General features: G+C 43.9%; 1 pseudogene; it reads right to left on the bottom strand.

The window, feature by feature from the left end:
- Positions 1 to 536: 536 nt before the first annotated feature.
- On the bottom strand, positions 537 to 1,481 carry LOC134367581 (melanoma-associated antigen 10-like; annotated as a pseudogene).
- Positions 1,482 to 23,644: the final 22,163 nt, after the last annotated feature.

Raw genomic sequence — 23,644 nt, 5'->3', positions numbered from 1 at the left:
AAGAGATGGGCTTTGAATAATCCTTTGTGTCTCCGTCATCCAGGGGAAGTGGGGTGACAAATCCGCGGGGGGTGAAGCAACACAAAGCAACATAAGGGGAAAAGGAAGCAAATATTAATCATTTCTTACTTTTTTCTCTATTTCTTGACCTCATGTTATTTTATTAAGTTTTTCATATCTCCAAGTAAATTCCTATTCCAATGCCATGCTATCTTGTTCCAGACCACAAAATAAGATGGAAGGTTTTCCAATTTGTTTTATGAAATAGCAGAATTTTACTCCTGAACTGGATAAACAGTAATAAATATGTGATCAATGTCATTCATAAACTTAATTTTTTAAGCTAATTAAATCTTCCATTTAAAGGAATAACATTTGAAAAATTCAAAACTGAAAACAAGACAAAGCTCCAAGTTACCCTTGTAGAACAGGAAAGCAACGCTGTGATTCACTCTATTTCCCCTAGCCCCACACTACCTTTCTACTTAAAACAGTGACTGCTATTTTCAAACACAGTGAAGAATCTACCTTAGACTTCATTTGGGGTTAGAGAAACTTTAACATGTGCCACTAGCACTGGTACTGGCCATGGCAGAAGTGCCACTTGTGGTGGCAATTCCGGCCTGGGCTCTCTCTTCTTCATCTCTCAAAGCCTCCTCATAGGAGTATGAGAATAAACTGGGGATGGTACTACTGAACTTGCCCAAATACTGCAGGACCTTCATCTTGGTGGTTTCAGCGTGGGCACGCGGGCCCCACAGGAACTCATAGCGTGCAGGATCACTGTCGGTCACCTGCCGGTACTCCAGGTAGTTTTCCTGCACCCAATCTTCAGTGATGAGCTTCCTGGGCTCCCCATAGATGGAGTGCTCACTCCCAGCATACACCCCCAGCACACTCAGCGCCTCCCACACGATCTCCTCGGAGGTGCTGTTGCCCTCCATGAAGATCAAGCCCAGGATGATGATCAGGAGGCTGGTCTTGGGCAGGCTCTGGTCATCACTCTGCATCCCATCGTAGGTGAGGCCCAGGCAGATGCTGAGGCTGTAGGCATGGCCGGCAGGATCCACTTCCTTCACTTCAATGCCATAGACCAGCTCCAGGCACTCAGAGACTCTGCTGAAGATGGCAGGGAATTGGTCCTCGTAATTTTTGAGGACACCATTCAGCATTTCTTCCTTTGTGATCGGCTCCTTCATTCGATACTTGAGGAGGAGGAAATTAAGCAAATCACTCAGCTTCTCCCGTGGTACATCCTGGAGCAAGGACTCAGGGACTTCCGCATCCTGCGAGGTGCTCGGGCCCTCCTCTCCTTGGCTACCGGGGCCCTCATTTGACTGGCTCCATGGAGTGGAGGCAATGGCAGTGGGGGATGAGGAGACATTCTGAGGACTCGGGGGAGGACTTGGTGTTCCAGCCGCAGGCACCTCCTCCGGGGTGCCCGGGATCAGAGGAGAGGTGGAGGCAGAGGAGTTGGAGGAAGAGGAGGAAGAGGAGGAGGAGGAGGTGAAGAAGATGACCTCCGCATCTTCCTCATCAGCAGGAGGAAACACATCCACCAGGAACAGTGACCGTCTTTGGGCCGGAAATCCGTCCTCAAGCTTGCAGAGGTGACTCTTCTGACAATGAGGCATCACGACTTTCCCTGGGGACAGAAGACAGGAGTGTGGGCTGGAGTTGGGTGATGGGGACGCACAGGCCTGGGGGAGGGAGGGAGCAGGTGAGCGGCCTCAGCCTAGAACCACACCCTAGGGGCCTGTGACAAAAGCCTACTCACAGGTCTTGTCTTTAGGTGGTGCTTTGGGGCCTCACGGAGCTCCTGTCCTCCTGGTCGGCCTGTCTCCTGTGGACCTGAAGGGGGAATGAGACGGTTCCTCAGGGTGCAGCCACCAGAGGTTGAGGCTCCGGCACTGACAGTATTGTGGGTGGGGCCGGGCACTGCGGGGTCCCCTCTGTCCTGGGGCCGGTTGGGCCCTCGGTACTCATGCAGGGCATGCCCCTCACCTTGACTCCTGCACTCTTCGGCTTTCTCTGCTGTGACCTGAGGACACTGCCTCACACCAAGGTCTCACCTCTCAGTTCCTGGAGCTCCTGTAAGAGGAACAGAGGAGGTCCTCAGGCTGCAGACTGCAAGGACACCTTGGGCTCCCAGTGCTGACAGGAGGGGTGGGCCGGACTCTGTGAGGTCCCCACTGTTCTGTGGTGAATGAATGGTCCCCTCCATACTCACTCGGAGCCCTCACCTTTCCCCCGGCAGGACCCAGACCCAACCCTTCTGCAGGCCTGAGAAACTCAGAACAAGAGCTCACACCCTTGATATGGAACAAAAAGCAGTGAGGGGCCTACATCTGGCCACACCTGCCCAGGGCATCCCAGGGAGGACCGCAGGAGGTGCCCAAATTCAGTGGGATCCGTGTGTCCTGGAGGGAGGGGTCTGCGTGATATCACCTTTATGTCTGGCAGGTCCTGGGACTCGCCCTCTGTTGACCTGAGGCCACGTGCCTTACGCCAAAGCCCTAATCTCCATGAGACACCGGAAAAGGAAGTGAGAGCCAAAGCCCCCACTGTTCCCTGGGTCTTCCCATGGCTGACAGAAGGAGCAGGGAGGGGCTGGGCTCCTGTGTGTTCTGGTGTGGGTGGTCCCCTCAGCCCTCACCTTGACTCCTGGTAGGTAGGGCCTGGGACACATCTCTGTTGATCTGAGCATGGCCCTCTCAGATTAAGGTCCTCTACCCTCTGAGACCCCTGAGCCAGAAATGAGGCTCAGTCTGAAGCTCTTCCCAGAGTCTCCTGGGCTGACAGCAGGGCCATAGTGGACATTTGTGGGACTCTCTTTATGTTCTGGGCTGGGGTCACCTTCAGTCCTCACCAAAATCTCTTCCCTTGACAGATCCTGGGATCCCTCCTTCAGCTGATCAGATGTTTCTCCCGCTTCTGATCCAATCTCACCCCTAAAACCAAGGCCCTCAGCTCTCTGAAAAGGAAGTGACACCAAGCCAGAAGTGACAAGGTGTCACATCCTGGGGTTGTCACCCCTGCCTGGGGTCTCCGAGAGTTGAGAACAGGGGACCACTGCATTCTGTGGGGTCCTTTCTTTTATGGTTAGGGGCTACCTTCACCTAGGTCTAACATCTTGACTCCTGGCTAAGCCTGAGAGGACTCCTTCTGTGACCAGATGTGGCTCTCTCTGCTGACCTGAAGTTGCCCCTCAGACCAAGACCTTTATTACCCTGAGAGGCCCAAGATAAAAGTGAGGGTGCATCGTATCTGGGCACCTTTGCCCAGGATGTCCCAGTGCTGACAGGAAGGCCTCGGTCCAGACTGTTTGGGGTTGGGGCTTCCCTCAGTCCACCCTCTGGGTATTCACCTGTAATCCTGGCAGGGCCTAGACCAACCCTCTGCTGACCTGACATCACCTCCCTTAGCTCAGGCCAAGCTCTCACGTGCTTGAGGACACCCTTTCCCCACCATGGTGCAGTTGACAGCATGCCACACCCTGCTGCCCCTACCTGGGTCCCCTAGAGGTGGAGAACAGGGAAGCTGGAGTCTGTGGTGTCTTTTCTGAGGTGGGTAAGTACATTTAGTCTTCACTTGGAGTACTTACCTCGACTTCTGAAAAACCTGGGACTTGTCCGTCAGCTGATGTGAGGCTACTCCCCTCAGAGCAAAGTCATTTCCTCACTGACACCTTCCTCAGGCTCAAGTCAGAGGTCACCACATCCAGCCAGGCCTGCCTGGCTCCTCCCAGGGCCAACAACAGGGGTGGGGAGTTGTTGGGTCCTCACTATCTGGGGTGGGAGGTCCCTACATTCCTCCCTCTGTGTCCTCACCTGGGTGTTTGGCAGGGCCTCGGACTCTTTCCTATGCCGACCTGAGGCTGCAACCCTCAGACCAAACTCCTCACCAGCCTCAGACCCCCGAGGCAGCAGTGAGGGAGCATCATATCTGGTCACCCTGCCTGCAGGTTCTAGGGCTGACAGTGGTGACAGAGTGGGTTTCTGTGAGGCCTCTGCTGTTCTGGGGTGGCAGTATCCCTAGTTCTCCCTCAGGCAAAGGTGTTCACCTCCCTGACACCCCAAAAAGAGAAGCAAGGACGCAACAGTTCTGGCAACCCTGCCCACATTCTCCCATGGCGGGGCTGGGCCCCATTTTACCTGGGGTCCTAGGTCGCCTGAATCCTTCCGTTGACTCCAGGTAGGTCCTGGGCCCGTTTCTCTGCTTACCTGAGGTCGTGCTCCTTATACCAGAACCCTTCTCTCTCCCAGACATGGATGTGGAAGTCAGGACACGTGCCCAAGTCCCCCCAGGGCTGATAACTGGGGCAGGCTTCTGTGGCGTCCCTCGTTCTGGATTCTAATGCCCCCTCTGTGTTCTCTCTGTGTTCTCACCTCCCTACCTGGAAGAGCCTTGGCCCCCTACTCTCAAAACAAGGCCCTCACCTCTTCCCCATTTCAAAGGCAGAAGTCAATGTACGTCATTTAGGGAACCATTCCTGGGGCTTCCGAAGCTGACAGCAGGGGTGGAGATGGACTCTGTGGGTCTCCTCAGTTCTTTCACAGGGTCCCGACATTCATTCCTGACAGGGCCTAGGCCCGGCCTTAGTCAAACCTAGTCACCCATATCACACAAAAGCTCTGACTCCCAGAGTTCCCAGATGTGGCAGTGGGGGAGGGGGGCTCAGCCTGACAATTATGTCCCTGAGTGGTTCACGGCTGACAGCCGGGGCACAGGGGAATGATTCGGGGTCCCTCAGTCCCCTCAGAGTCTCACCTTGACTCTAACACAGACCAATCTCAGTCCCCTCTGCTGACCGGAAGTTTGCACCTCACACCGATGGCTCCTCTTTCTCAGACCCCCAAGGCGGAAGTCAGAGGACGTCACTTCCGGCACCATGTCCAGGGCGTCCTGGGCAGAAATGGACTCTGTGGGTCCCCTTACTTCACCCTCAAGGTACTCAGCTTGACTCCTAGGAGGACTGTGACACCTCCCTGGGCCTACCTGAATATGCCCGTTGGACCGAGGTCCACACTTCCCCGGTTCCTTGAGGTAGATTTGGACTTGATAACTTAACCCTTGTGTAAGTGAAAATTGGGGGAGTGGTCACCCTGACACCTCTGCCTGGGTTCTTCCAGGGTTTACAGCAGGGTCGACATGGATTCTTTCTGTATGTTGGTGGCTGGCTGGTAAGGGGATCCGAACCCTTGATCTTGGTGTTATCACAGCACTCTCTAATCAACTGAGCTAACCAGACAGCAGGAGATGGATTCTTTGAGGTTGCTTTGTTTTGGGGAGAGGACCCCTCCGCCCTCACTCATGAGGGCCCTCATCTTGGCACCTGGCTTCATGACCAAATGCTTTCTTGGAGATGTCCTCTCCCCGCCACATCTGAGAATTTGTCTAATTGCAACCCTTATGAAAAATGACTCCAAGTCTGGAGCTGCAGCAGCTAAGACCAGTGGTGGACAGTCATATCCGTAGTGTTGTCTTATAATCATCTCTCCTGCTTCTATATTTAGTACATAGTTTTTAACTTCTATTGTTTGTTTATGCTTTTTTTCTTAGTAATTGATCATCTTTGCCAAAAATGTCTATTGCATAAGTATTTTCAAAGAACTGGCTTTTGTTAGTAATCTCTGATATCTTTTTCATTATTAATGCATTTATCTTTATTATTTCCTACCTTCTACTAACTTAGATTTAATATTGTATTTATTCCCTAGCTTCTTGATTTGCCTGGGTGTTTTAAATGTTTTTAAATTTTCTAGTACATTTAAGGATATACATTTCCCTCTGAGTATCTCTTGAGCTGTATCACACAGTCAGTGGTAAATAGCTTTATGTGTATTGCTTGAACTTTTTACAAGTTGAATATATTACTCTATTACTTATCCTATTAATTTTTTCCATATATATCCCCAAATAAGGGGGTGTAAAATTATTTTTGAGAAGAGTATGAAAAGGTCGAGAGGGATAGAATGTCAATTGGAGGAGATCTCAGGGTCCAGGGGCATTTGGTTTTCTTTCATTTTTGTTATTAGTTATAGAAGGGACTTAATCATATTCAAATGCTGTTGACAGAGTTGGGTTTATTGCAGGAATGCAAAGAAGTTAAACACTATAAGATCAATCAATATAATTGACAATGTGTAACACTCGGGGGCAATGTGTAACAGTCAGGAAAATAGAAACCCCTCTAAACATTTAATACAGAGGGAATATAATGCAAGGGACTGGTTACATATGTGTAGGAGAAGCCAAACAAGGGAGAGTTGGAGAACCCAATAATTAGCAACAAGGCTCTCACCTCTTCCCCACCGGAAAGGCAAAAGTCAGTGGAAGTCATATATGGCACCATTCTTGGGGCTTCTGAAGCCTGACAAGTCTGCCCCCGAGTGGTCTATGGGGAGCAGCAGTGGCAAAGCTGAATGATTCAAGGTTTCTCAGTCCCCCTGCAGCGTATCACCTCACATCTATCACAGTCAGATCTCTGTCCCCTACACCAACCCGAAGCGTGCACCTGAGACCAAGGGTCTCCACTTTCTCAGAACCCCAAGGCGGAAGTGCGAGGATGTCACAACCCGGCACGATACCCAGGGCATCACGGGCTAAAATGGACTCTGTGGGTCCCGTGAGTTCACCTTGAGTGGCCTCACCTTATTTCCAGGCAGAGCCGGGCCTATGTCTCCTGAGACCTGAGTCTGACCGTCACACCAAACCTTGCCTCCAGAGTCCGCAAAGGTGGCAGGGGAGAAGGGGGTTTGAGCCTAAGTCTGCCCCCGAGTGGTCTGTGGGTGACAGCCGTGTCACAGCTGGATAATTCTGGACCCTCAGGACAGCCTCAGCATCTCACCTCGTCTTTAACACCAACCGATCTCGGTCCCCTCCGTCGACCTGAAGTGTGCAACTCACACCAACCGCTCCTCTTCCTCAGACCCCCAAGGCCGAAGTGTGAGGACGTCACAACACGCACCATGCCCGGGGCGTCTTGGGCTGAAATGGACTCTGTGGGTCCCCTGAATTCATTCTGAGAGGCGTCACCTTGGTTCAGGGCAGAGGCTGGACCCCTGTGCCCTGAGACATGATTCTGCCCTGTCACACCAAGGCTTGTTTCCCAGAATCCCCTGAGGTGACAGTCGGGGAGGGAGGCTCTGACTGACAATCTGCCCCCGAGTGTTCCACGGGTACCAACAGGGGCACAAGCTGGAAGATTCTGGGTCCCTCAGTCCCCCCTCACAGTCTCACCTGGACTCTAACACATACCGATATCTGTCCCCTCTGCTGACCTGAAGTGTGCACCTCACACCAACCGCTCCCCTTTGTCAGACCCCCGAGGGTGGAAGTCGGGTGACGTCACTTCCGGCACCACGCCCGGGGTGTCGGGGCAAAAATGGACTCAGCGTGTCCCCTTAGTGCACCCTCAGGGGCCTCAACTTGGTTCCAGGCAGAGGCTGGACCCCTATTACCTGTGACCTGAATCTGCCCATCACACCATGCCTTGACTCCAAGAGTCCCCAGAGGTGGCAGTGGGGGAGGGGGGCTCAGCCTGACAAGTCTGCCCCCAAGTGGTCCATGGCTGACAGCCGGGGCACAGCTGGATGATTCGGGGTCCCTCAGTCCACCGTCAGTGTCTTACCTCGACTCTAACACAGACCGATCTCTGTCTCCTCTGCCGACCTGAAGTGTGCACCTCACACCAACCGCTCCCCTTTGTCAGACCCCCGAAAGCGGAAGTCTGATGACGTCACTTCTGGCACCACGCCTGGGGTGTCCGCGCAAAAATGGACTCAGTGGGTCCCCTTAGTGCACCCTCAGGGTCCTCAACTTGGTTCCAGGCAGAGGCTGGACCCTTATCACCTGTGACCTGAATCTGCCCGTCACACCAAGGCTTGACTCCTAGAGTCCCCAGAGGTAGCAGTGGAGGAGGGGGGCTCAGCCTGATAAGTATGTCTGGGAGTGGTTCACGGCTGACAGCCAGGACACAGCGGGATGATTCTGGGTCCCTCAGTCCCCCTTCAGCATCTCACCTGGACTCTAACACAGACCGATTTCGGTCCCTTCTGCTGACCGGAAGTTCACACCCGACACCAACTGCTCCCCTTTGTCAGACCCCAAGGCGGAAGTGAGAGGACGTCACAACCTGCACCATGCCCGGGGCTTCCTGGGCTGAAATGGACTCTGTGGGTCCCCTTACTTCACCCTCAAGGTACTCAGCTTGACTCCTAGGAGGACTGTGATACCTCCCTGGGCCTACCTGAATATGCCCGTTGGACCGAGGTCCACACTTCCCCGGTTCCTTAAGGTAGATTTGGACTTGATAACTTAACCCTTGTGTAAGTGAAAATTGGGGGAGTGGTCACCCTGACACCTCTGCCTGGGTTCTTCCAGGGTTTACAGCAGGGTCGACATGGATTCTTTCTGTATGTTGGTGGCTGGCTGGTAAGGGGATCCGAACCCTTGGTCTTGGTGTTATCACAGCACTCTCTAATTAACTGAACTAACCAGACAGCAGGAGATGGATTCTTTGAGGTTGCTTTGTTTTGGGGAGAGGACCCCTCCGCCCTCACTCATGAGGGCCCTCATCTTGGCACCTGGCTTCATGACCAATGCTTTCTTGGAGATGTCCTCTCCCCGCCACATCTGAGAATTTGTCTAATTGCAACCCTTATGAAAAATGACTCCAAGTCTGGAGCTGCAGCAGCAAAGACCAGTGGTGGACAGTCATATCCGTAGTGTTGTCTTATAATCATCTCTCCTGCATCTATATTTACTATGTATATTTTAACTTCTATTGTTTGTTTATGCTTTTTCTCTTAGTAATTGATCATCTTTGCAAAAATGTCTATTTTATAAGTATTTTCAAAGAACTGGCTTTTGTTAGTTATCTCTGATATCTGTTTCATTATTAATGCATTTGTCTTTATTATTTCCTACCTTCTACTAACTTAGATTTAATATTGTATTTATTCCCTAGCTTCTTGATTTGCCTGGGTGTTTTAAATGTTTTTAAATTTTCTAATACATTTAAGGATATACATTTCCCTCTGAGTATCTCTTGAGCTGTATCACACAGTCAGTGGTAAATAGCTTTATGTGTATTGCTTGAACTTTTTACAAGTTGAATATATTACTCTATTACTTATCCTATTAATTTTTTCATATATATATCCCCAAGAAAAGGGGTGTAAAGTTATTTTTGAGAAGAAGGTGAAAAGGTTGAGAGGGATAGACTGTCATTTGGAGCAGATCTCAGGGTCAAGGGTCATTTTGTTTTCTTTTATTTTTGTTATTAGTTATACAAAGGACCTAATCATATTCAAATGCTGTTGACAGAGTTGGGTTTATTGCAGGAATGCAAAGAAGTTAAACACTATAAGATCAATCAATGTAATTGACAATGTATAACACTCAGGGGCAATGTGTAACAGTCAGGAAAATAGAAACCCCTCTAAACATTTAATACAGAGGGAATATAATGCAAGGCACTGGTTACATAAGTGTAGCAGAAGCCAAACAAGGAAGAGTTGGAGAACCCAATAATTAGCAATATGAAGTAGTAAATCCCAGCTCTAGGCTGAGAGGAGAATATGTTACTGGAGCCTATGTGTTGAGTTTCACAGGATCTGAAGTCATGGCGAGCCAACGTGATGGTGACTGGAGCCAAGGAAAATGTGTATCCATTGAAGGAGAAGCCACCTGATGCAGAGGAAGGAGAAAAACTGGCTGCTCTGTCCTCCTGGGTTTATCTCCTGTGGGTTCCTCCAGTTGTCTGAACCAAACTGTCAGCCAAATGTTGGTGAGCTTAGAAGTTGTAGCCTGCAGGGCTCAATCCCTGTGTAGTGGAGAGCAGAGCAGGAGAATGAGTGATGGGTCTGTGGGCAAATCGTCCTGAGTCCTAAATAAGTCCTGGCTAACTACGTTAACATATTGAGTGAGAAAAATCACATCTAAATTAATCTTAAATGTATTTAATACAAATTAACATACATTAGTTATAAAAGAAATGTTAGTCTCAAAGTATAAAATGTAGAGCTATGAGTTGATACTGATATAAATGACTGAATAAATAAAGAAATGGAGAAGAGTAGACAAATCTCCTGTGCAGAAGAATTGCAGATCATTTATGCAGATATTCTCTACTCCTTAAGTGTGGGCTGTGCATTAGTGACGTTCTTCCAATGAGAGTATAGTGTAGATGGGGGGAATAGAGTAACTTTACAGCAGGGAAGCCTGAAAAACACCACCTGGCGAGGTGGTCACGATTAACATCAACAGTGGTAAGTCACTGTGAGTAGTATGTATCCTTAATACCACGCCATGAGAATAGCACTTTACCTCTGTGGTCTTCCCCTTCCCAAATTCGCAACCCCAGTCTAATCACGACAGGATCATCAGAAAAATTCCAAAAGAAGGTCATTCTACAATATGCCTGACTAGTACTCTTCAAAACTGTCAAGATCATCACAAACAAGGAATTCCTGAGAAACTGTCACAGCCAAGAGAGGAGCCTAAGGAGGCATAACGGCTAAATGTTCTGTGAAATGATGGGTGGAATCCTGGAACAGAAAAGGGATATTAGATAAAAATGAAGGGAAATCTGAATAAAGGGTGGATTTTTGATAATAACATTTTATTAGTACTGGTTTATTAGTTGTGACAATTGTGCTGTCCTAAGATGTTAATAACAGGGGAAATTGAGTGAGACATATGCACCTTCTCTGTACTATCTTTGTAATTTTTCTGTAAATCTAAAATTATTCTAAAAGAAGTTTATTTAAAACGGAAAAAAGAAAATTGAGCCAACTAGATGAAGAATACGTATGAAAAACCTGCAGCAAAAATTACACTTACATGGGGAAAAGTTAAAAGCTTTTACTCTGAAATTGGGAATCAGACAAGGATTCCTGCCATCACCATTTCTATTCAACATTTCGGTATAATGACTATTCAGTGCAGTAACAGGAAGCAGCAGAAGAAATAAGAGATAGGGATCAGAAAATTTAAAAAAGTGTCCATGATTAACAGATGATTAGACTATGTGTGAAAACATTCCAAAAGGACTAAAGTTAAACTATTCAATCAATAAAAGTGTTTATGAAGGTTGCTAAGTGTAACATCAATATACAAAAAGTAAACTTTCTTTCTGTAGCAACAAACACTATGAAATAAAAATGAAAGTAAACAAAATGCAACTTGTAAAATATTATACAAAATATCAAATACTTAAGAATAAATATAGCCAAAGAACGTTTAAAAACTTTATAGAAAAAATATAAGAATGCTATTTAGATAAATTAATGAACACCTACATAAATATAAAATCTAATATGATCATGGATATAAAGATTTAATATTGTAAACATGTTAATTATCTCTAAATTAATCTACAGATTGACTGCAATCTAAATAAAAAGTACAAATGGCTTTATGGGTGAATGTGTGTGTGTGTGTGTGTGTTTATGTTCATGTGTATGTGAAACGTGACCCAATGATTCTAACGTTTCAATTGACATTCAATAGGCAAAGCACAGGCAGAACGCTCTTGAGGTAATAGAAGATAAGAGGAGTCACCCTACCAGGTGAGTAAGAATTATTAAAATGCTATACTAATTAAGTCTGTGATATGGGTACAGTGACTGACAAGTAGACCAACAGAACTAAGTAGAGTACTGAATGGACCCTTGATTTATGAAAAAGGTGCAACTGCAGAGCAATGGGGAAAGGACAGTCATTTTAATTTTTTTAATTTACTTTTTTTTTATTATTTATTAAGAATATTCATGAGATACAAAGCTAATTGTCAACCCCCATGCCCATGATGTGAGGGCCAGATTCATACTGGGGGCATACCCATTGCCAGAGTTTACTTTTGTACCCAAGGACCGTCATTTTAATAAATAACAGTGAAACTGGATCTCTAAATAGAATAGAAAATGCAACTGGAACCCTCCTGATGCTATCCAAAAGCCAATTGCAGAGGAATTAAAGACCTACTTTTTAAATTGTTGTAAAAAATGTCAGCCATACATGAAATTATATAGAATAGTAAAGTGAACCTTCATATATTTCTATCATCTAGAGATCTAGCAGTATGGGTCAAGAAGGGATTGATAAAGCTGGAGGGGAAAGGACTGAAGGAGGCTGGGGACACTGGGCAGGTCAGTGTCAGAAAGGGTGCAGATGATATGAGTGGGGGAACAAGAGAGGAAGTGGAAGCTCCTTCTGCCCCTTGTCTCCAACATAGATTGTCTTGCCACCTTCATGGGCCTTTCTTTTCAAAGAGAAGAATCTGGAATGTAGAGGTGGCTTGAGAGAAAGCTACCTGGATCAATGACCCGTTCATTCCACCTCCCACAGCATCCCCTGCTGAAATCTGGAGCCCTGGAGCTTCAAGAAGTATGGCCTGACAGCACGATTCAGAGACTCGTGACAAGGGATGTTGGGTGACACTCTGAACAGGCCCAGGAGGACTTTACCCCCCTGGAGGCAGTGCCAGGTTATCCACATGTGACAGGAGCAGGGTCCTACCTCCTTCCTCACCAGGATGTGAGCTCTTAATGGGAGGAAGGGTTTCAGGGATTTTGCTTCCTTCATTTTATGCTCATTTCAAGGTGTCCTGCAGATCCTGCTCTTTTGTGGGAAACCCTCTCTGGGGATCCCCACTACTGGGACTTGGAGTACTTAATGGAGCAAAGGAAGGGGTCGCTCCTGAGGTCAGAGGTACTGTAAAGGTGGAGAGGATAGGTATCAAGGGGTGACCCTGAGCTAACAACAGGAGGGGGCCTCCAGGGACGGCAGTGGATGGGCTTTCTCCACTGGCACATCAGCTACCACCAGTCTGGGCAGGACATGTCATGGAAGTCTTAATGAAGACCCTCCACCATTAAAATAGGATTTGGTGGTCTTAGTTGGAAAGGCTTCAGGTTAGCAGTCGGTCTCCGAATGAGAAAGGGGTCACCCAAACTGGAGCGCCAGGTGATGGACTGAGAAGGCACTGCAGGAGGGAAGAACGCCATCTTGATTACCGCATCCGCCCGTGGATAGTTGCTGGCCCAGATCAATGTCTGCCCCCACCTCTGCTCCACATACTTCCTCTCAGCTGTCCTCACTGTTTTTTTTTTTTTTTTTTTTTTTTTTGCATTTAAAAGTTGGGTTATATTATATTTTGCTTTATTTTATTTTAAATATTTTTATTTATTATTAGCATATTCATTCTTACAAATTGTGATATTTCTTTACGCCCTTTTTTGGCTAAGATCAAGGGTAGTGCCCTTACTCTTGACAGGGCCCTCAGCGGAATTCAGGAAACTCAAGATTCCACACGTGGTTGAACTGTGGTTTTGTCAGAGATTTCACTGAAGGTTTGGGTCATCTCCAGATCTACTCTGCCCAGGAGCAACTCAGCTGTTGTGGAGTTTGCTTTCTTCCTCAGCTTTGGCTATCAGTGTCTCCGGTGCAGTTAGCCTCTCTTGTAGCCAGAATGGGGTACACAACCTCAGAGGTGAAGGTGGAAAAACTTGGGTGTTTATTTCACAATGGTTCCTCTTTGCATCCCCCGGCCAGATCCACAAGGAGATCTTTCTCAGATCTTCGTTTTGACAACCTATTGGGGTTTGTGGTAAAGCCCACAGACTTTACCCTAAAGCCTGCAGCCCCAGGTAGTTTATTATTCTCATAGTACCCCACACTCAGCCTTCAGAAATTCATCAGAGTTACCATTCAGATATTCTTACCAGGTTATGGCTCTAGCGGCTTTTGCTCCAGGTACGCAGATCTTTCCTGTGGCTCTTTGTATGTACCTGTCTCTCTACATTTTGGGTTGGTGGTTTGCCCTACAATCTCAGTTCTCTGATGGGTGTAAGAAAAGTAGTTAATTTTTCAGTTTGTCAAGCATTTTGTTGTTGTAAGGATGGGAGTGTCGTATATATGTATGCATAGAATATATACATAATAATATACATATTATATATGCATATATCTACATATAAAATATCACAGTCTACTGTTGTTTACATTTTACCAGTTTACCTCCTTTCATGTCTTTTTACCCTTCCCAATTTATGACTTGATTGTCTTAAATATTTCTTATATATACATTTAAAGCCACATCAGTATGATAATTTTTGCTTAAACTGTCAAACATAACTTAGAAAACTCAAGGGGAGAAAGAAAGTCTATTGTATTTACCCACATTTTTGCTTACTATGTTCTTTCTTCCTTCCTGATGATCCATTTCCTCATTGACCCTTTTATAATTTTTATTTCGGTGTTCAGGGAACTTCCTTTACCCATGATTTTAGGGCAGATCTCCTGGTGACAAATTCTATTAGTTTTCCTTCATCAGAAAATGTCTTGATTTCCCATTCATTCCTGAAGGATATTGTTACTATATGTAAGATTCTGTGTTGACTCTTCTTTCCTTACAGTATTTGAGAGATGTGCGTTTTTCCTACTGGCCTTCGTGATTTCTTTTGAAAAATCCACTGTCATTTGAATTGTTTTCCCTCTGTATTACTCTGTAATGTGTAAAGAAACAATATTTATTGCTTACAGTTTCAGAGGCTGGGAAGTCCAAAGTGCAGGGAACACTTGTGGTGAGGGCGTTCTTTGTGATGACTTCAGTGATGCAGGGTGTCACATGGTGAAATGGTGGATGGCTTCAACAGAGAGAGAGGGGGCTTTTCATGTGCTCTCCTTTTAAAGCCATCGAACCACACCCATGACCACCCACCAACGGATTAATTCTCATACAGTCCTCAAAATCTAATTACCTCTTTAAGTCCCCTCCTTTCAATTATCGTAATAGGATTTTCCACGCTCTTAACATTGGCAGTCGGGATTAATCTTCCAATACATAAAACTTGGGGGGACACAATTCAGTCCATATCATCCTACAAACTGAGGTGTGGTTTCTTTCTTGCTGCTTTTAGGATTTTTTTTCTTTGTCTTTAGTTTTCAGAACTTTGAGTGGTGTGTCTTGATGTGGATGTTTTGGTTTCTTTTTGTTTGTTTGTTTGTTTTTTGGTTTATACTCTTTGGGTTCATTGAGCTGCTTGAATTTGTAGGTTTATGGCTATTCTAAATTTGGAAAGTATTCAGCCGTTATTTATTTTGGAACTTTTTTAGCCCCATCCTCTTTTTCATCTCTTTCCTGGACTCCAGCGACATGAATGTTAGATCTTTTGTTATAGTCCTGTAGGTCCCTGAGGCTCTGTTCATTTTTATATCAATGTATTTTCCATCTGTTGTTCAGACTGGGAAATTTCTATTCTTTCAGTTTACTGATTCTTTCCTCATTATCTCCATGCTGATTTTGAGCCCATCCAGTGAGTTTTATTGCATTTTTTCATTTCTGAAATCTTCACTGGATTTTTCTTTGTATGCGCTACTTCTTTGCCTGGACTTTTTATTTTTCCCACTTGTTTCAAGTGTGGTCATAATTGTGTGTTGAAACATTTTTATGATGGTTGATTTAAGATCTTTGTCAGATAATTCTTACATGTCTGTCATCTTGGTGTTGGCATGTATTGATTGCATGTTTTTATTTGTTTAAGATCTTCCTGTATATTTTTGTTTTGTTTAAGATCTTGTTGCTTCTTGTTACGTGAGTGAATTAAAATTTTTATTGAAACATATTGATTGTATATGTTTATGGAGTACAGAGTTATATTTCAATACATGTATACAATGTGGGATGATCTAATCAGGTAATTAGCGTTTTTATCACTGCAAAACTTCATCATTTCTTTGTGATGTGCCTCTCTGCTAGTTGTTTGATAACCTGTAGTAAACGATGGTTAATTAAAGATTCGTGGGTCAACTGCATACCAATAGAATTTATTTTTCCTACCAAGCTGTATTTTTTTGTCCATTAAGCAGCCTCTCACTGTCCTCCTTCCTCCCTCCCCTTTCCCACCTCTAGTATCCACAGTTCTTCCCTCTCCTCTTAACTGTGCAATACATTATTTATTTGTTTGTTTGTTTTTAGCTCCGACACATGAGTGAGATCACGTGGCATTTGTCTTTCTGTACCTGGCTTATTTCACTTAATTTTCTCCAAGCTCATCCATGCTGCTGCAAATGGCAGAATTTCATTCTCTTTTATGGCTGAGTAGTATTCCCTCGAGTATATATACCACATTTTCTTTCTTTTAATTGAAAGATAATTGATTATACATATTTGTAGGATACAGAGTTAAATATCAATACCTGTGTAAAATATGTGATGAGTAAATCAGGATAATTAATATATCATCATTACAAAATTTGATCATTCTTTGTGACCCTTAACCAACTTATCGCTAACACCCCTTCCCCTTTCCCTTTCCCACATTTAGTAATGAGAGTTCTGTTCTCTCCTTTTGAAAGTTCAGCATATTCTTGTGATTGTTGTTTCTTTCTTTGTTTTTTATTTGTTTGTTTGTTTGTTAGCTCCAACTTATGAATGAGAATATAAGGTATTTCTCTTTCTGTGCCTGGCTTATTTCACTTAACAAGATTTTCTTCAAGTTCATCCATATTTCTGCAAATGGCAGAATTTCGATCTTTTTTATGGCTGAGTAGTTTGTATATAATTCCATTGTGTATACATACCACAGTTGCCTTATCTGGTCATCTGTCAATGGACATTTAGGTTGGTTCCATATCTTGGCTATTATAAATAGAGCTGTGGTAAACATGGGAGTGCAGGTGTCTCTTTGACATGACAATTTCCATTCCATTGGGTATATACCTAGTAGTGGGATTGCTGGATCATATGGTAGTTCTAGTTGCAGTTGTTTGAGAAAACCCCATACTCTTTTCCACAATGGCTGCATTAATTTACAGTCCCACCAACAATGTACAAGGTTTCCCCTTTCTCCACATCCTCACCAGTTTTGTTATTCTCAGTCTTTTTAATAATAGCCATTGTAAAGGAGTGAGATAACTAAATGTGGTTTTGATTTGCATTTCCCTAATGATTAATGATGTTGAGCAGTTTTTTATATACCTGTTGGCCATATGTATGTCTTCTTTTGAGAAATATCCATTCACCTCATTTGCCCATTTTTAAATTCGGTTATTTATTTTTTTACTATTGAGTTGTTTGAGTTCTTTCTATTTCCTGGATATTAGTCCCTTGTCTGATGCACAGTTTGCAAATATTTTCTCCCATTCTGGAGGTTGTCTCTTTGCTCTGTTGATTGGTTCCTTTGCTGTGCAGAAGTTTTTAGTTTGATAAAATCCAATCTGTTTATTTTTGCTTTTGTTGCCTGTGCTTTTAAGGTCTTATTTGTAACATCTTTGCCCAGTTCTACATCATGGAGTGTTTCCCCTGTGTTCTCTTCTAGAAATTTTATAGTTTTAGGACTTACGTTTAAGTCCTCAATCCATTTTGACTTGATTTTTGTATATGGTGAAAGATAGGGGTCTAGGTTCATTCATCTACACATGGATATCCGGTTTTATCAGCATGATTTATCGAAGAGGCTGTTCTTTCCCCAATGTTATGTTTTCAGGGCCTTTGTCAAAGATCAGTTGGCTATAAGTACATGGATCTATTTCTGGGTTCTCTATTCTATTACATTTTCCATGTATCTATTTGTATGCTGGTACCAGGTTGTTTTGGTTACAATAGCTTTGTAGTATATTTTGAAGTCAGGTAGTGTGATACCTCCCATTTTATTCCTTTCACTCAGAATTCCTTTGTCTATTCAGGGATTTTATTGTTTGTTTGTTTTATATGAATGTTAGGTTTTCTTTTCTTTTTCTTTAAAGAATGTCATTGGTAATTTGATAGGGATTGTGTTGAATCTGTAGATCACTTTGGGTAGTATGATCACTTTCACATTAATTCTAGCAATCCATGAGCATGGAATATCTTTCTGTCTTTTTGTGTCCTCTTTAATTTCTTTCTGAATTGATTTGTAGTTTTCATTGTTGAGATCTTTCACCTCCTTGGTTAAATTTATTCCTATGCATTTTACTTTTTTTTGGTACCTATTATAAATGGGATTGCATTCTTGATTTCTTTTTCTGCTAGTTCATTGACAGTGTTTAAAAATACTACTGATTTTTGTGTATTGATTTTATATCCTGCTACTTAACTGAATTCTTATATCAGCTCTAACAGTTTTTAGATAGAGTCTTTAGGTTTTTCTGTATATAAGCTCATGTCATCTGCAAGCAGGGACGATTTTACTTTCTCTTTTCTAATATGGATGCCCTTTATTTCTTTCTCTTGCTTAATTACTCTGGCTAGAACCTCCAGTACTATGTTAAATAGGAGCGGTGAGTGTGGGCATCCTTGTCTTGTTCCAGTACATTTAGGAAAAGCTTTCAACTTTTCACAGTTCAGGATGATGCTAACTGTGGTTTTGTCATATATGGCCTTTACTGTGTTGAGACACTTTTCTTCTATGCCTAGTGTGTTGAGAATTTTTATCGTGAAGGGATATTGAATTTGATAAAGAAAAGTTTTTTGGGGGCAAGTGGGAACCGACCACAGAGGCATGCCCCAGAGAGGCCCAAGATCCGGGGTAACCACTTGCCCTGAGGCACCAGTGACACCGAGCAGGTAGGCATTGTCGCCACTGGAACCCCCCCCCCACACACACATTGGGTTAGTGGGCACTGACCAGAGAGGCCCGAACCTTCCACCCACAGACACTGAGGCAGCTGTGCCAAATTGGCAGTCCTGGCAGGATCCTAGCCAGACAATAGTGTCGAACAAGTGGACCATGAAATCCCTTGCCACAATGACTAAACACCAAATGAAAGTTACCAGAAATATGAAAAATCAAGAAAGCACACCACCAAAGGGTAATAACTCTCAAGCTCTAGATCCTACAGAACAAGAAGCCCTTGAAATGTCTGACAAGGAATTTTGAGCAATAATTCTAAGGAAACTAAATGAGATACAAAAAACTCAGCTAGACAGCACGATGAAATGAGGAAAAGTATACAGGACCTGAAAGAAGAAAGGTTCAAGGAAATCAATGCCCTGAAAAAGAATGTAGCAGAACTTGCTGAGCTGAAGAATTCATTCAATGAAATAGAAAATACAACAGAGAATTTAACCAGCAGACTTGCAGAAGCAGAAGAGAGAACTTCTGGGCTGAGCCCGTGGTGCACTAGGGAGAGTGCGGCGCTGGGAGCGCGGCGACGCTCCCGCCGCAGGTTCGGATCCTATATAGGAATGGCCGGTGCGAGCGCTGGTCACGAAAAAGACAAAAAAAAAAAAAAAAAAAAACAGAAGAGAGAACTTCTGACCTTGAAGATGGGCTGTTTGAAATAACACAAGCACACACACAAAAAGAAAAAAGAATTAAAAACACTAAAGAAAATATAAGAGAGATATCAGACAACCTTAAGTGCTCAAATATCCAACTCATGGGTATTCCAGAAGGGGAGGAAAAAGGAGATTGCATTGAAAACATATTCAACAAAATAGTGGCAGAAAACTTCCCAGGTATAGGAAAAGACACAGATCTTCAGATTCAGGAAGCTCAAAGATCCCCAAACATATTCAACCCAAAAAGGTCTTCTCCAAGACATGTTACAGTCAAATTGGCAAAACTAAAAGACAAAGAGAGAATCTTAAAAGCTGCAAGAGAGAAGCGCCAAGCCACCTATAAGGGAGCCCAAATCAGACTAACATCAGACTTTTCATCACAAACCTTAAAAGCCAGAAAGGAATGGGATGCTTTATTCAAAATTCCGGAAAACCATCACCATAGTCAAGATAGTAAACATATCCATTACCCTTAAAAGGTTCCTCCTAACCCTTTGTAATTCCTCCCTCCAGCCCCTTCCTGTATCACCATTCCCAAGCAACTACTGATCTGTCTGTCGTGATAGATTAGCTTCAATTTTGAAAAGGTTTATACAAATACTTGAGAGTGGGATGGTTGCATTGTACTGTAGGGATATGATTAACTTTTTAAGAAACTGTCAAATTGTTTCGAAAAGGTATCATTTTATATTCTCACCAGGTATGTATGAAAGTTCCATTGTTTTATATCCTTGCCAATCTTTACGTGAGATGATTCTTTCCAATTTCAGCCATTCTAATAGGTGTATAGATATCTGATTGTGATTTTGATTATAATTTTCCTAATAAATAGTGATGTTGAGCTTTTATTAATGTGACTATTTGCCAGCTTTATCCCTACATAATTCTTATTTTCTAAAGGTATTTTAAATGACACTGTTGTCTATTGTAACTTCCAATTGTTCATTGCAAGTTTATAAATCTACAATTAATTTTTGTATATTAGTCTTGTATTCTTCAACTTTGCTAAACTCAATCATTAATTCTAGTAGCATTTTTTTTAGATTGGTAGAGCTTTTTCACAGACTAACTTGTGGCCTGTGAAAAATAGCTTTAGTTCTCCTTTTCCAATCTGGAGGCCTAATATTTTCCTTGTTGCACTGAACAGAATCCCAAGTAAAATACTGAGGAATCCCCCTCCCATCATAAATTTATTATTCTTGGATAATAGTTTCCTTCACGTGAACATCCAGCACAACTTCTGGCATGTAAATATCTGCCTCACCCCTGCACACACACTGTTAAAATCCAAGTCTTGGTTCTACACCTGTTGAGATAAGCAGGTCCCCCAGATTTGAAACAAGACTAGGATACGCAGAAGAGCAAGTTTATTTACTGAGTCTGACAGCCTGAAGGCAGTGATTTCAGACTGGAAAACAAAACCGATGGGACCTCTGTGGACACTGGGAAAACCAAGTAGGATGGACTACTTGATCTATTGATGGACACTTGGGTTCTTTCCACCTTTGGGCTATTGTGAGTAATGCTGCTATGAACATGGGTGTACAAATACCTCTTCAAAACCTTGCTTTCAGGGAACACTTCGGGAAATAGGACTGGGCAAAGATTTTATAAATAAGACCCCAAAAGCACAGGCAACAAAAGAAAAAATAAACAAGTGGGATTCTATACAACTAAAAACAATCAACATAAAAAAGACAACCTATAGAATGGGAGAAAATACTTGCAAACTATCCATCTGAGAAGGGATTAATATCCAGAATATGCAAAGAACTCAAACAACTCAACAGTAAGGAAAAAAGTAAGCCAATTTAAAAATGGGCAGAGGGGCTGAATAGACATTTCTCATATAAAGATATACAAATGGAAAACAGACACTCGAAAAATTCTCAACATCACAAAGCATTGGGGAAATGCAAATCAAAGCCACACTGAGATGTCACCTCAGTCCAGTTAGACTGGCTATTATCAAAAAGACCAAGAATAACAAATGCCAGTGAGGAATTGGAGAAAGGAGAACCCTCCTACACTGTTGTTGGGACTGTAAATTGGTGTAGCCATTATAAAAAGTGATATGGAGTTTGTTCAAACAACTACAGATAGAACAGCCATACGATCCAGCAATCCCACTTCTGGGTATGTACCCAAAGGAATGGAAATCATCATGTGGAAGGGATACCTGCACTCCCATGTTTACAACAGCTCTATTTACAATAGCCAAGATATGGATCCAACCTAAATGTCCATCAACGGACGAAAATAAGGAAAGGATAAGGAAAATGTGGTATATATGCACCATGGAATACTACTCAGCCATAAAAAATCATGATATTCTGCCATTTGCAGCAACATGGATGAACCTGGAGAAACTTATGTTGAGTGAAATAAGCAAAGCACAGACAGAGAAATATCACATGTCCTCACTCATAACTGGGTGCTAAGAAAGAGAGATAGATAGCAAGATAGAAAAAAAAGACCACAATAATGTGTTGACCTTCCAGAAGAAGAGAAGAACCTAAGAATACTAGAGACGGGGGGAGGGAGGGAGGAAGGTTGGGGAGTGATTGGTCATGTAAGGGGCATAGAAAATAATTATGATTTGTAATAACAAATTTGCTAATAATAATAATAGAAAAGAAAAGTAACAGAAAGACAGAATAGAAGAAAATATGTGCGACCACAGAGAAAGGTTTGGATGACTATGCCCCAAATTGTTAAAAGGCTATGGGGGGGGAAGGGTGTACTGAGAAGGTGATATTAAATTATTTTTAAACAAAAATAAATAAATAAATAAAATGTTAATATTAAAAAAAACCAACAACCTTTCAATTCTTTGGGGTATGTACTTGGAGGTGGAATTGCTAGATCACACAGTTGTTCTATGTTTAGTATTTCTGGGAAAGGCCACACTGCTTTCCACAGTGGCTGTACCATGTTACATTCCCACTAGCAGCACACGAGGGTTCCAGTTTCTCCACACCCTTGCCAGCACTTTTTTATATAGTAGCTGTTGTAACGGGTATGAGATGATATCTCATTATGGCATCAGTTTGCACTTCCTTAATGATTAGTGATATCGAGCATCTTTTCATGTGCTTGTTGGCCTGTCAGTCACTCTTAAGCAGGGTTGGCAAACTTTTTCTGTGAAGGGTGAGATAGTAAATATTTTAGGCTTAGTTTGCCAGACAGTCTCTGTCATAAGTACTCAACTCTGCCATTGTAGCAAATGGCAGCCATAGACAATATATAAATGAATGGATGTGGCTGTGTACCAATAAAACTTTATTAACAAAGCAAGTGGCAAGCAGGATTTGACCCCGAATTAAATAGTTTGCTGACCCCTGCTCTTAAGGCAAGGAGCACCGAGTTATTAATTTCTGCATTTCATTTCTTCTGTGGGACTGTGAGCTCTGAGGGCAAGGGCTCTATCTTGGTCACTTCTGTATCCCTTTGGATATATCATGGGCCCATTAATATTTTCTGAATTGGTGTTGCTCCCCTCCCCATGGAGAACAAAGCCGGTGGCATGCGCATCTCCCAGGACCTGCTGTAGTGGGCATCTTGAAAGAGTTGCTGGGAGACAGGCTGCGGTACAGGACAAAAGCTGAGAGGCCTTTGCTCCCTTTCCTCCTTTTCTCCCCTAACCAGGTCACTCGAGAATGTTCTCTACAAAATTCTCTGGGCCAAAGCAGCAGGTGTGAAGAAACCTTCGGGGGCTGAGTGGGTAAGAGGCCAAGCTGGCAAAGGGAAGGCTCCATCATTTGGAGCCTTTCATGATCAATGACTAGGCAGTACTGATGAAAAGTGATGCATACTGGAATGGAAGGGTCTCCCTGAATCTGAATGGGGAACGTGGGGTGCATTGGCCACTCCCTTCCCAATCCAGGAACATCTGCACACAGGGACACCAGGAAGTCCTCTGCCCCTCAGCTTGTCTCTCCTGGACCCCACTTTGAAAGCAGGCTTCCCCACAGCTCTGGCCCGGACCCCACAGGCTTCCAGTTTTAGTTAGGCCACAGTCCTCTTTGAAGAGCTGGTGAAAGTTACGTGCCCTCTCCCATCAAAAGACACACACTCACAGACGCCCCAAAGGCTGCATCCACTTTATGGAGTTCACATACCTCCCAAATCTACACATGAAAGCGAGTTCTAGAACCTCTGCTCCAACCCAGTCCTGCTGACAGCTCTGATCCCCATTGCCTAGGCTGTTTTGTTTTGTCACCATTGTTGCTCTAGGATTCCAAGCCGGGGAAGTGATTACCATGTTTCCTGAGCACCCACTTGGTGCTGTAGGGACACTGGTTGGCTCTGACCTCAAGGAGCTCCTGGCCCTGGAGGGTGAGCAGGGAACAAAACAAGGCAAAGATCACGAGC

This window comes from Cynocephalus volans, chromosome X, assembly GCF_027409185.1.
Source record: "Cynocephalus volans isolate mCynVol1 chromosome X, mCynVol1.pri, whole genome shotgun sequence".
In the NCBI taxonomy this organism is placed as follows: Eukaryota; Metazoa; Chordata; class Mammalia; order Dermoptera; family Cynocephalidae; genus Cynocephalus; species Cynocephalus volans.
This window is presented reverse-complemented; position numbering and strand designations above follow the sequence as displayed.